This window comes from Aphidius gifuensis, linkage group LG1, assembly GCF_014905175.1.
Source record: "Aphidius gifuensis isolate YNYX2018 linkage group LG1, ASM1490517v1, whole genome shotgun sequence".
Taxonomy (NCBI): Eukaryota; Metazoa; Arthropoda; class Insecta; order Hymenoptera; family Braconidae; genus Aphidius; species Aphidius gifuensis.
Window position 1 is genome coordinate 12,249,085 of NC_057788.1, and position 14,550 is coordinate 12,263,634.

Sequence of the window (14,550 nt, forward strand, 5' to 3'; positions counted from 1 at the left end):
TAGCAGAAACTAACAATATATTTTCCCACAGTACCATTCGTATTTCCATGTATGAGAGTTTTTATACAAATTACAATAGTGGAAAAAAACCAAAAAGATTTTTGTCTCTCTCTTCAACAAGGTGGCTTGTTGTTTATTCTGCTGGTTTAATTGTTTTAAATCAGTGGAACACCTTGAAAAGTTTTCTTAACAACGTGGCTTGTAATAAATATTTGAAATAATTCAAGTAAAACAACATTGTGCCAACTTTGTCATCAGCTTGTGTAGAGAAATTGAAGAAAGATTGCCACAAAATGTCAGTGTATATGAGACAATGAAATATTTTTCACCAAATGTACTTTTTTCAACAACAAAAATTACATCAAAAGATTTGCCTTGGGATTTGGCCAGTACAAATGTAAATAAAAATAATATTGAATCTCAATTACGTCGTCTACAAACTTTGAGATTTGATGACATATCTCCAGATATTGATGAGACTGTTGATACAAGTGACTTTTGGATAGCAGTTTGGAAATTAAAAAATGTTAATGATCAACAAACATTCAAAGATCTTGCTGAATTTGCATTAAGAGCTCTGTCATTGCCAATCAGTAATGGTGGAGTTGAACGAATTTTTAGTATCATGGCAGCAATAAAAACTAAAGTGCGTAATCGCATGCAAATTGCATTAATTAGAACTAGAGTGCATGTACGTGTTCTTGGAATATGCTGTAAAAATTTTATAGCAACAAAAGACATGCTTTCAAGGTTCAACAAAAATATGTATGTTGAGAATAACTCAACAGATAGTTCTGGTGAGTTGATTAATCAACAAGATAATGATCAACTTTTAAGAACATTTGAACTTTTTGACAAGCTGACATGTGATGCTGATGGATTGTCAAATGAAAATGGTTTAGATGATGATATTAATTATGAGTGCGAATAAATTTAGAGCCAAAAAAACGACCAAAAGGTTTTTGAGTAAATATAGTTTTAAAAAATATACATATTCATAAAAAGATAAATATATATGTAAATCAGATATATATATTCATATACATATATACATACATTTAAAAGTATATATGACAAAATAAAAAATTAAATAAAATTATAATCAAAAAGAAAAAATAAATAAAAAATTAAATACATTATTTTTATCTACCATACCTACCTTCTCTACTTTATCTATCTTAGTAAAAAAAAATGGTTTAAATTTGGCGCTATGATACTGGCCCCATGATAAAAAAAATGGCTTCCATTTGGCCCCGTAGTACTACGCAACTGGCGCTTTGCCCTCCCAAACATCTGGCAACTCTGACCGCCGGTTTGTGAGTGGCCTCGGTAGTGACATCGTTTTTCGCCTGGATGTCAGTGTTGACTTGGTAGACATCCGCCACGAGCGGATAATCCGGATTCCTACCATGGCTACGTCAGATTCGTATCCCCTACTTCGACACTCCCACCGGAGAGTCGCATCGGGTGTGCGCACAGATGGTCGTCTGGAGTGGGTCAAACAGGAGTGGGGATAGAGAGTCCATAAAACTCACCAGTCGTCGGCCGGCTCTCGTGGAGTTGGCTGGTGACTTGGCGATGTCGATATGCTCCTAAAGAGGAGCTAGTTGATATCACTGGTGAAGCTGGTATGACTGCTTGGTGGAGTTGGCCGATGACTTAGACGATGACGTTGACTGGGTCTTAGGGTGGAACTAGTTAATGTCACTGATGAGTCCAACCAAGCTCCCGATGCGTGGTGCATGCTCCCGAGGGTGATTTACGATGTCGCTACGCTGCATAAGTAGGATGTTGTATATCACTCACTCTCTCGTTCTAGTGTGGTTACTTACTGTCAGGGTAACCTATAAACGAGTAGTCAAATGTATCGAGTGGTCCGGCGTAAGACCAGCGTGGCTGCGGATGGACTTTATGTTTGACTACTTGGTGCACTAGAGTGCGTAGGCAGTAGGAGGATATTTGGTAGAGCCTGCGAGGTACAAATATCCTCGATCTCGTATTGACTCAGGTTATGCGAGTTAGTTAAACCAAAGTTACAGTTAAACAAAGATTACAGTAATAACCGCTGACACAGGGTTAGGTTATTACGCTCCCAGCCAATATTAAAAACTATATCCATTTTAGTAACGGCGCCCGAGTGACGTTTCGGAACCAATATGGGGTACTTCACTCCTCTACCATTTCTTACTGAACTAGTCGCTACCGAAACAGCCGTCGACTTCTGTTACGTAATATTCCCTGGCCCATTGGTTGCCGTTATACACGAGCTGGCAGTAAAAGAGAAGGATAATGAGAAATCCTTGTTGATCCCATAGTAACCGACGCTTCTTCTGTATCGGTAGAAAAAACGGTTACAATATATGTCAACTCAATAATAACTTATTACACATAGTGGCAATTAACAGTTGTCATATCTGTTTTCAATTGAGACAACAGTCACGATTGATTGTTAAAATATGAAAAAACTGTTAGAACGGCGTGATTGAGGATCAAGCGTAGAACCTGTATACACCGGAACAAAGTTCCTTCTGTGAACTTTTAGCAAGTTAATATGATCTAGCAATTTCCACATAATTTTCTAAAAATACTTGACGATTATAACATATCCAATCAAACATTTTTTCACAATCTTGTTCAAACATTCGTTATTAAAAACATGACCCAAATTTTATTTTTTCAATTGCATAATTTCAGTAAATGTTATTGGGCTGAATGTTCTGAATCTGAATGTTGTAGGTATAACAATCAAAGCTCATGCTATACCATATGACTCACTACAACCAGATGCAATACTTTTTTTTTTTTTTATATCAAATTATTACCTTTTTACTATTCACTTATTTGTCCTTCTTCTTTGACAATTTAGATGGGTTCTCTAATAATAGTACAAGCTAAACACATTAAATCTTGATTTAATAATCTTATGATTCAGACGGGATCTATAAAGCATTTTTCACAACTGTATCAATGATAACAAGGTCTTATTACACGATTTGCGAGAAATTTACACGCCGAAAACGAACATTCACTTATCTGTTTAATAAAAGTCCTCCAATCATCAATTATTTTCCGAAAAATATCAGGAAACCATGTAACTACATCAGCATACTTTTACCATTTATGAAATTATTTATTTGAGGAACAGGCGCACACACAAGATCTATGCCATAGCTAGGGTAGGTGTGACTGGTTGCACTGAGAAATTCGTTGATAACAGAATAATTACTTACGTAAAGCTCCCATGCACGTTTTACCATATCAAGTCGTAGAATTGTTTTATTGTCTAGTCTACGACGTACATTAAGTGCTCTTTTCAATGAAATATGATCATTTCTTGACTTTTTTGCTATGTCCATGATGCACTCAGCAAAAACCCAGATATTTTTTTTGTAACTAATGAAAAAAGTAGCTAGAAAATGATGATATGACTCCGAAGGATTGCTTGATTGGTTGCGATTTTGTTGGTTGTACAATGAATAGCCACGTGCTCCAACTCTTCAAAGCCAACATCTTTCATTATACAATAGCAGTTCACGGAAATAAACGATAATATCATTCTCAGCTTTTAGAATCAAATTATAAAGTGCAGTATTTATTAAATTAGCCGACAACAAGGCAATACTTAACAATTTCCTCATGAATCACCCTTTAGGCCATGCAATGAGAGCTTCTTTGAATTGTTTCATCTCCCTTATATTTCCACATTTTCTTACTACAGCCTGTAGATATAAATAACAATTTATTTATTTTTAATTAAATCAAAATTTGATGTGTTTTTACTTTATTTTATCAAGAGGCACGGTAGTGCCTCGCGTCAAGTATAAGGAAAAAAAAAAAAGTAGGAGAAACGAGATTAACTACCGTGCCTATATATTATCGGCATAAAGCTAACCCTAACCCTCCAATTCCTTGGGAAATTATTTTAAAATATGATTAATCAGATAAATATATTATGTCTTCTCATCATTTTATTAAATCAATATCACACTTTTTTATAGAAAAAAAAACAGATTTTTTAGATGTATACTTATTTTTTAAACTTCAAAATCATTTTCAGAAATTGCGTTTTTTCTTGAATTTCTTTAAAAAGTTAGGGCACTCTGAGAAACTTTATAGAACGAAATTCTATATCAAAGCATTATGGCTTCTAAGTTCAGAGCAATTCGACAACCTTATAAAATAAAATTGAGCAATAATAGTAGAATGGTGTGAAAGAGCCTTTATTTATATCAGTATAGTATTCAATGTCGCATCGATCGTGCTACAGTATTCGATATCGCAGCGTTGGAGCGCGCACCATATGTCGTTGGGATATGAGCGCGAATCCTGATCATTAGGTGTGCTAATGTACTAGTATCAAGAGGCACGGTAGTGGAGGAACGAGATAACTACCGTGCCTAATATACACGGCATAGAGCTAACCCTAACCCTCCAATTTCTTGGGAATTTATTTTAAAATATGATTGATGAGATGAAGATATTTTGTCTTCTGATCATCCTATTGAATCAATATTAAACTTTTTGATAAAAAAAAAAAATAGATTTTTTAGATGTAAACTTTTTTTTTAAAGTTTAAAATCAATTTCAGAAATTGCATTTTTCTTGATATTTTTTTAAAACCTTACCACACTCTGACAAACATTCTAAAACCAAATCAGATCAAAGCATTATGGCTTCCAAGTCCAGAGCTATTCGACAACATTATAAAATAAAATTGAGCAAGAATAGTAGAATGGAGTGAAAGAACCTTTATATCAGGACAGTATTCAATATCGCATCGATGGTGCGCGCGCCATATGTTGTTGGGATAATTGCAGTTCCAGAAATTGCGTTTTTCCTGAAATTTCTCTCAAAAGATAGGGCATTCTGACAATCATTATAAAATGAAATCAAATCGAAGCAACACAAAGCCTAATTGCTTCCAGGTCCAGAGCGATTCATAATAAAAATAAAATTGAGCAAGAATAGTAAATGGTGTAGAAAAACTTTTAGGTATATTTACAGTATTCAATATCGCATCGATGGCGCGAATTGAATAAAGATTTTTTAGGCTGCTTTAAGCTATAATTCCAAGTCACATTTTGTTGTTATTGTTTATTTTCCTTTTTATCAAGTTTAATGAGTTTTTTTTTTTATATTAAGTTATATGTAAAAGGATTTATTTTTGAATATCTAAATCAGCTGCCAGAAGCATCTGTCTATAGAGCAAAAAAGCTAACATATTTTTAAATACTATTTTTGACTTGTTCATCTTTTTGTGATGGTTGATGCACAACTATTCTGTAAGTTTGAGTAATAAATATTAATAATAATGAAATGTCCGATAAAGTAAATAATATTTAAAACAATGATGCCCAAGGCATCATTATCAATGAATTTCTCGATAGTATAATTGATCTATCACATGTTAATTTTGATGACAATGAAAGACGGTTGCTGTCAGTGAGTGACAAAATATCATCAAATGTCGAAGATCTTCAAGCTTGGTAAAGAAAAGATTTATCAGTAAGTTAACTTAATGATTTGTCAAATGATACAACGAAAACAATTGAAAGAACTTTTACGAGACCGAAAAAAAAAAAAAATGGAAGAATGAGTTCGGAATTAATAGTGGATATAACATTACCAACAAGTAATCATGTTTAGAAATTAAATTATCGACAAGAATCATCGACAAAAATAAATAATGAAAATGATAATAAAAATCAAAAATACAAAGAACATGTGTCAGCAATGTTGAGACCATCAGTGTCAGGCACGTTATTTATATCATTGTCATTATCAAATGGTCAAGAAAGTCTTGATGCGTTTTTAAATATGTCACAATCAAATGGTATCAATTCGTTCATCAATTGAACGACTAATTTTGAAGATGCAACAATTATGAACACATCAAGACCATTTTTTTTTAGTAACATCAACAACAGATATTGATAAAATTAATGAAAACGAAATTAACAATAATAAATTTACAATGGATTGAAATATTCACAATGACATTGGTGATTGTTTAGCAATCGCTGTTTCACAAATTTTAACTGAATCACTGATTCAAATAAGTATGTTTAGTGATGTTTCTGAAAGTAATCCATCTTCAAAAGATTATTTGGATAATTCAAATGGTGAAATTGACGATATTTTTCACAGTAAAACTCTTACTAATAGAAATATTACTTTTACACCCAACTCATTAAATGTATTGGGCAAAAAAAAAAAAAAAAAACAACAGATTCAGACTCATATTATTATTTAGAAGGAAATCAAAACATTAATGACAGTATTCATTTACGACTATCTTCGAACTCAACATTCGATGTGATATCATAACAAAAAAAAAAAACTTAGTTTTTTTTACAAAAAGAAGCGTCAAGTATTCGAAATCGTTTAGCTATTTTATTTTTTTAATACAAAAAGATGTGGTACCAAAAAAAGTCAAGAATTAAATATATTTTCAATGCATATAATTAAGTCTTAACTGTTTACAAAATTTTAAACTTGACCCCACTTTTTTTCCCCAATTATCTAATTAACAGGAAAGACATCTAGATACCTTACTTCAGCATATTACTTTTTCTCACCAATTTTAATTGTAATAAATGAATTTGTTATTGACTGATTATCAATGTAATTTATCATCAAGTAAATTTGTAATTTATAGGCATTTTTTAATTTTTAGTTTTTGATTTATAAGTATTTTTTGAAAAAAAAAAAAAAAAAAAAGTAACAAAAAAGAAAAAATATATATTAGTCAACGAATAATCTAACCAATTTTTAATATGTATAATTTTTACAAATTGTTTATCAGCTACTAGTAACCTGTTAATGGAGTAATCTGTTGGATCTGTCAATAAATAAGTAAATAAATAAATAAATGAATAAATAAATTTAAATTTCATATTTATACATGTATAATATACATTGAACCAGGTGGGGTCAAGATTAAAATTTTGTCAACAGTTAAGACTTGATTATATGCATTGAAAATATATTTAATTCTTGACTTTTTTTGGTACCACATCTTTTTGTATTAAAAAAATAAAATAGCTAAACGATTTCGAATAGTTGACGCTTCTTTTTGTAAAAAAAACTAGGTTTTTTTTTTTGTTATGATGTTATTTTATTAATATTATAAATACCTGAAAATAGTAAAAATGACAGTGGTATATAACGGTATTTGGAAATTGCTCCATAATTACAGATTGAATAGCTAGCTCAAAATCCAACATGATTTTATTTGGTTGGTATTTGGTTTATTTAGTATTGATAAAGGATAAATCATGAAATATTATTCATAAACACCAATATGAGCAGAAAAAAAAAATACTCTGAAAAATCTTACCACGTTATCAACAAATCCAACTACTGTTGGAAATTGTCTTATTTTTTTTTTTTTTTTTTTTTTGGATACGATATAAATGTTGCATCAATACCTATTTTTCTTAATAAAGGCAATAATCGCGTAAATACAACATCTTTATAAATTATTACTTGAGAATTGTCAGTGCCTGTTTCAGTACGTACTGTCAAAGTACGACGTCTACATCTTAAATATTTATCTCTCCGTCCTTCGGTACCTTACCATCCTTATTCAACTCTACTATATTTTAATTGAATTTCTCAAAATTGGGGACAGAAGGGGACAAAATATTCAATGTATAATAAGGCACGGTAGTAGGAGTTCGTATCATCACACATATTCTCATCAACACATATGTAATATGTATTTCTTGCTCATACTTGTGCTGAGGCACTACCGTGCCCATTGATATTGCTCATGAGAACAAAGCTCAAAATCATGTTCACAGATGAAGTTTTATTGCGGATTTTTAAAGTTGCCCTGGTAAACAATTCTTAACGTGCACATACGCATTAGCTGATCGTACAAGCCAATGAAATTCTACTATTTTCAATAAACGTTAAATCACTGGTTTTTCTACATAAATGAACTGTTCAGAAAATCATAGTTCCTGAATCTTATTTTTCTACCAGTTTTTTATACTTGTTACAAAAATATAGACTGAAAAAAAAATTCCCAGAACCAAGAACAAAACTTCTGTAAAATATAAGTTTCCTTCTCGAAAATAATTTTCTATCATCATGAACAAAATGTAACATAAGGTTGGGAAAAATCTGGTAAAAATTCACAGACTTATAAGTTATAAGACATTTAAAATATATGAAATTTCACGTGATTGCAGATAGTGACGCACGAAGCATTAATGATAATTAATAGATATTTTTTCATATTATTGAATAATTATTTTCTTTTCTTTAATTTACAGAGTAACATCGAAATTGTATATAAAAAAATTACTTATTTTGCCTAAGGAAAGCAACATTGTCAAATGGTGATTTTACAATTACTGTCCCTCACACTAGACACAGTGGTTATTAGACAGTATGATTGCTCACGATCATTCTTCTTATCATTCGAGCCATACTTCAATGCCAACAAGATTATTATTTGATAAAGTCATTCACTCTGACATAAACAAAGCTGCTTCAAGAAACATTAATTGAACTTTGTGAAATTATAAACAAAAGTAAACTTAAATCAGAACTTCCAGACTTTGAATATTCACTTGATAAAGCACATAATATATTGAATCCTCAAAACTGGATTACACTATTGTGTCAAAGTGGATATTTAACTTTATATGGTGCTTTATAAACGTTTAATCAGCCCATCGGCCATATTATTCTAAGTTCTCCTGCAAATTTTGGAAACTGAGAATGCATTTTTGAATGAAAACGGGTCAATCGCGTTTTTATAGAAAACTGTAATTTATTTTTTTTTGTTATTAACAATTTTTGAGACAATCAGCCCATCGGCCATGCAATTTTATATTGACCTTTAAAATTTCATGCCTCTAAGTTCAATATTAAAAGAGTTTGGGCGATTCTCGTGGAACGCTTTTTTCAAAGGTATTGCTTCGCCTTAACTGGGATTCCCTCTCGCAATACCTCGCCTTCTTTTTCAATCCTCACTATTGGTCATTGAATCACTTGACTCAATATTGAAGCTTGGATCCAAAGCCTTAAAAGACAATGCTTGACGAGCATATGCATCTCAAATATGCCTATGAACTATAATTATCAAAACGAACAAGAGCAATAACAGAAGAATCATATTCAGATCGTTCTATAACATGACCCAATACACGTAAACCATGAATTACTCTATCTGGAATAAGATGGCTGTAAGTTAAAACCATTGGATAAAGTTGATGATGAATTCTTGGTACAGTTATAGCTCTTTGTAGTGAATCACCCATGAACAAGTGTCTAGCTATGATCTAAAATAAAACACAATAATGTATCTATTATTTTTAAAATAATAACAAAAAAAAATTAATTAATATGTTATTAAATATTTATAATTATTTATGTATAAAACAGCTGTTGTTATTTGTGTACCACCAGCAGCTTCAATAACCATTTTAACATCACCATCTGGTGTTGTAATAATTGATGGTACCATTGATGAAAGTGGTCGTTTTCCACTTTGAATTTCATTATTTTTATTAACTCCTGGTAATGAATATATATTTGTTATTGAAAAAATTGAAAAATCATCCATTGCACTGTTTAAAATAATTCCTGTTTGAGAACTTATTGTGAGACTTCCATAACTATAAATAAAAAATAATGTATAATAATTTATCATAAATAATAATTAAATGAATATTAAAATCATACATAATTAATTTACTTACTTTCCATTAAGACTACTAGTTATAGAAACAGCATCACCATTTGGTGCTATTACTGATATATGTGATGTTCCATGATCCTTTGAAAGGTTATATGAGCACCACTATAATGACCTGGTTCATTCCAAGTTTTTTCATTATCTATTTTCTTTGTAATAAAAAATGTTCACAATTACGTCAATGTGGTAGATTGTTTACAAAAAAATACATTTAATGTGTGTGAAAACAACAGTATCAATATTTATTTCATTGACCAACCGGCAGAGACAAACAGTAGTAATCGGAGGCTATAATGGGTTACAAAGGGGGTGGGGGAAAGCTCTGGATTGCTCAGCTACAAATGATGAAGCTGGTTAGTGACGCGCATTAAGTCAAAAGGTGCGTTCTTTGACTTGCGGGAGCCTGCGGGTATCCCCACCTCTAGCGATCCCTCTCTACTCTTTTTCCCTTTCTTTTTCTAACTTGCGTGAAATTTCGTTATTGCGCCTCCAATTCCACGCAAGTTAAAAGAGGAAAGGGAAAAAAAGTAGAGAGGGATCGTTAGAGGTGGGGATACCCGCAGGCTCCCGCTAGCGAAAAAAACGCTAGCGAACGCACCTAAAAGGCACTTAATGCGCGTCACTAGACAGCAAATGGTTGTAAATTTGTTCACGTATATTGAATCCGATATGAACTGTTTTTTTTTTTTTGTTCAAATATAAATTTGTTCAATTGTAAAATTTAAAATTAAATTGTGAAATTTAAAATCAATTTCTAGAAGAAAAATTAACGTGCTATTATTTTTCAAATATATTATACAAATTTTTTCAATTGATCACACTGAAGGATATTATATATACGGTGAGTGTTGTTGTTAATTAATTTTATTTTTTGTTTAAATAATGAACCTACTACTAGCTATTTTTATTATTAAATTATTGAAATTTTTGGTATGCATTATCGGCTTTTTTTTTTTCTCTCCCTTTTTATTTTTATAAAATTTTCATACTTTTTTTTTTTTTTTCCTTTGTCTACTCTCTCTCCCCCTTCATATGTTATTATATTTAAGTAATTTTTTTTTCTCCCATTAAATTTTTTTTTTTTTTGAATTCTACTTCCTTCCTTCCTTTCTTCCTTCCTACTTCCTTCAATAGATGGCATTAATGTCTAATTTTTTTCCTTTGTCTACTCTCTTTCCCCCTTTATATGTACGGTGAATGTTGTTGTTAATTAATTTTATTTTTTGTTTAAATAATATACCTACTACTAGCTATTTTTATTATTAAATTATTAAAATTTTTGGTATGCATTATCGGCTTTTTTTTTTCTCTTATTTTTATAAAATTATCACAAGTGCGCATGATCCGTGTATTATATTATGATTCTTATTTTTATGGTGTATTTGTTGGTAAATGAGTGTCAATTTATTTATTGTTAATTAATTAATAATTATTATAAATTGGGTTAATTTTTCATATAGATGGCACAGCAAATATTAGAAATCTTCAGGTCCGAAGATTCCGTTAATATATTGACCGAGAGATGGACGAGAATAGGGAATGCTGAGGCAGTAGAAGAGATCCACGCAATTTTAAACAGTTTAAATCTCCCTGCAAGAAAAACCGATGAAATTGCTGAAGCAAATAACAACATCATTTGCCATGTTCTTAGAAAAATATATAAAATAACACACACCGATAAAAATCAACAATTTGTAGAATTAAGTAAATCTGTTGGAAAAATAAAAGTAGACTGGTTAAAGAGATGTAAGTGTCTTTTATAATTATTTTTATTATTTAATTTAAAAAAAAAAAAAAAAAAAGTTACTTGTTTTATATCAACTAAATTTATTTATTTTTCAGATGGAATATGTGACGTTGTAGTCCTGGATGAAACTCCTCCCCCCTCTCCAGTACGCAATTCTCCTTTTCGCTCTCCTTCTCCCTCACTTGTTGAGATTGATCAACGTATTTGTGCCGGTATAAATTACCTGAAAGAAAACCAACTAACAATCAATGACAATATTGTTGTTGAATTAAGAAAGAATAAGGAAGTTATTTTAAATATGAAAGAAAACCAGGTAGAAATCAATGAAAATATTTTTAACGAATTAAAAAAAAATAAGGAAATTCTTTTACAAATTCTAAAAGAAGTAACAGCTAAACAATTACCATCATCATCACCAACTACACCATCATCATCATCACCAACTATACCGTCATCATCATCAACTATACCATCATCATCATCAACTATACCATCATCATCATCAACTATACCATCATCATCATCAACTATACCATCATCATCATCAACTATATCATCATCATCACCAACTATACCATCATCATCATCAACATCATTATCAACATCAACTACACAACCAAAATTTCAGTGTAACACATGTAAAAAATCGTATTCAACTCGTTATAATCTGAACAGACATCAAAAAACGTCACGAACTTGCAATGAAGCAGCAGCAAGAGTTCAATGCGAACACTGTGGTACAAGTATATCACGATTAGACTTGCTAAAAAGGCATTATAGCATTTGCAAAAACAACTATAATGCCTTTTTAGCATGAACACATGTAAATGATGCTGCTCACATACAACATTATTTTTTTTTAATTTACGTTTTTTTTTTATGAATTAAAATTCTAATATTTGTGTTTCCATAAATAATAATATATAAATAAGAAAAGCTGGTATATTAAATATTTAATTGATCTTTGACACAATATAACAAATTCCATTGATAAATTTAATGTCTATCGTTTTATGACTTTTTGTATTAGTAGTGCTAAAATACTTGAACAATAATCTACGTTAAATATTATTATTTTAATAACATATTTTTGTTTTTATAAAGAATTAAAAACATTCAGTATTTTTTGTTTCTTATTAGTTACTAATAATATTTTTTTCTTTTAAGTTTAAAATTATTCAGATAAAAAATAAAAAAACATTCAAAGATTATTTTTCTCATGTGCCTTAACTTGGTGTAATATTATGATGAAATTATAATTATAAATTTTTTTGACAATAAGTGTTTTTCTATCAATAAAAAATGAGTTAATTTTTATTAAAAAAAATGTTGTTATTTATTTTCTCTTTCAGTTTCAGCAACAGCTCGTTTAGCAAGTAATTATTTTTTCAAATGCTTGCCATTTATATTTTAATGCTACCAAGTATATATTCATTACTTGTTAAATTATAGCCACTATTTATTAATAACTTTTGTGTATCTTCATCAAGATTAGAAAATTTAACTTTTTTATTTTTATCACTTGTTTCATTCTTGAATTTTATATCTTCATTTTTAATAAGTTGATTACTTATTAAAACGTGGACCAATACGAGCAAGAGATGAAGGAACACGAATCCTAGGGAAAGCAACATTGTTAAATGGTGATTTTACAATTACTGTCCCTCACACTAGACACAGTGGTTATTAGACAGTATGATTGCTCACGATCATTCTTCTTATCATTCGAGCCATACTTCAATGCTAACAAGATTATTATTTGATAAAGTCATTCACTCTGACATAAACAAAGCTGCTTCAAGAAACATTAATTGAACTTTGTGAAATTATAAACAAAAGTAAACTTAAATCAGAACTTCCAGACTTTGAATATTCACTTGATAAAGCACATAATATATTGAATCCTCAATAAAAAGGGTTTTTTTTTTTATACTGGGCAGCCTATGGGTCGGAGGGGAATATAGTTCGAGTGAAAAATGTAGAGAATCAAATTATCTACATTTTATGTGTCCATAGTTTTTCGCGTAGATTGGAAGGTTAAAGGAGAAATCACGGTTGAAATATTTTAAAAATCGTGAAAATCAAACTGAAGGGGGGATCGTAAAATGAGGGTCGCCATCTCCGCTTTGTCCTATGCTTCGTAGCTTGAGTTCCGGGAATTTAAGGCAATAATAATAACTAAAATAAATTAAAATGATATTCATTAAAATTGTTGTTAAATTTTTTTTTTTTATAAAAAATTATGAACGAATTGTTAATAATTATTATACTGATAATTATTATTATTATTATGATAATTATAATAATATTAATATTATTATTGATAATAATGTTAATTCTAAAAATAATAAAAAAATCAATAATAATAATAATAATAATAATAATAATAATAATAATCTCTTATATAGATTAATATTTTTTAAACAATCCCTAGCGATTTCTACGGTCCAGAATTTTTTTTAATTTTTTCGACATTCTCGGCGATTTCAGGGTGGTTAAATCGCGAAAATGCCCCAAGACGAAATGAAAGTACACAGAACAAGGAAAATTTACACGTATTGTTTTTTTTTTTTTTTAATTATTAAAAAAGTTATAAATTTATTTATCCGGAGAATTTTTTTTTTTGAATTTTTTCGAGATTTGCGGCGGTTCCAGGGGGGAAAGGGGTGGTCAAATCGTGAAAATGCTTTCAGACAAATTTAAAGTACACAGCATAAGAAAAATTTACACGTATTTATTAATTTTTTTTTTTTTAATTATTGAAAAAGTTATAAATTTATTTATCCGGAGAAATTTTTTTTTTTTAATTTTTTCGAGATTCGTGGCGGTTCAGGGGGAAAGAAGGGTGGTCGAATCGCAAAAATTCTCCAAGACAAAACTAAAGTACACAGAATAAGGAAAATTCACATGTAGTTATTTTTTTTTTTTTTTCAATTATTAAAAAAGTTATGAATTATTTTACTTGCCAAGAATTTATTATGATTTTACTACGAGATCCTGCCGCTAAAAAATGAGATCGATTTTACGCCTCTCTTATTCAAACTAATACATGAAAAATAAACCAGTTATATAGAATAGAATGGACGTTCCT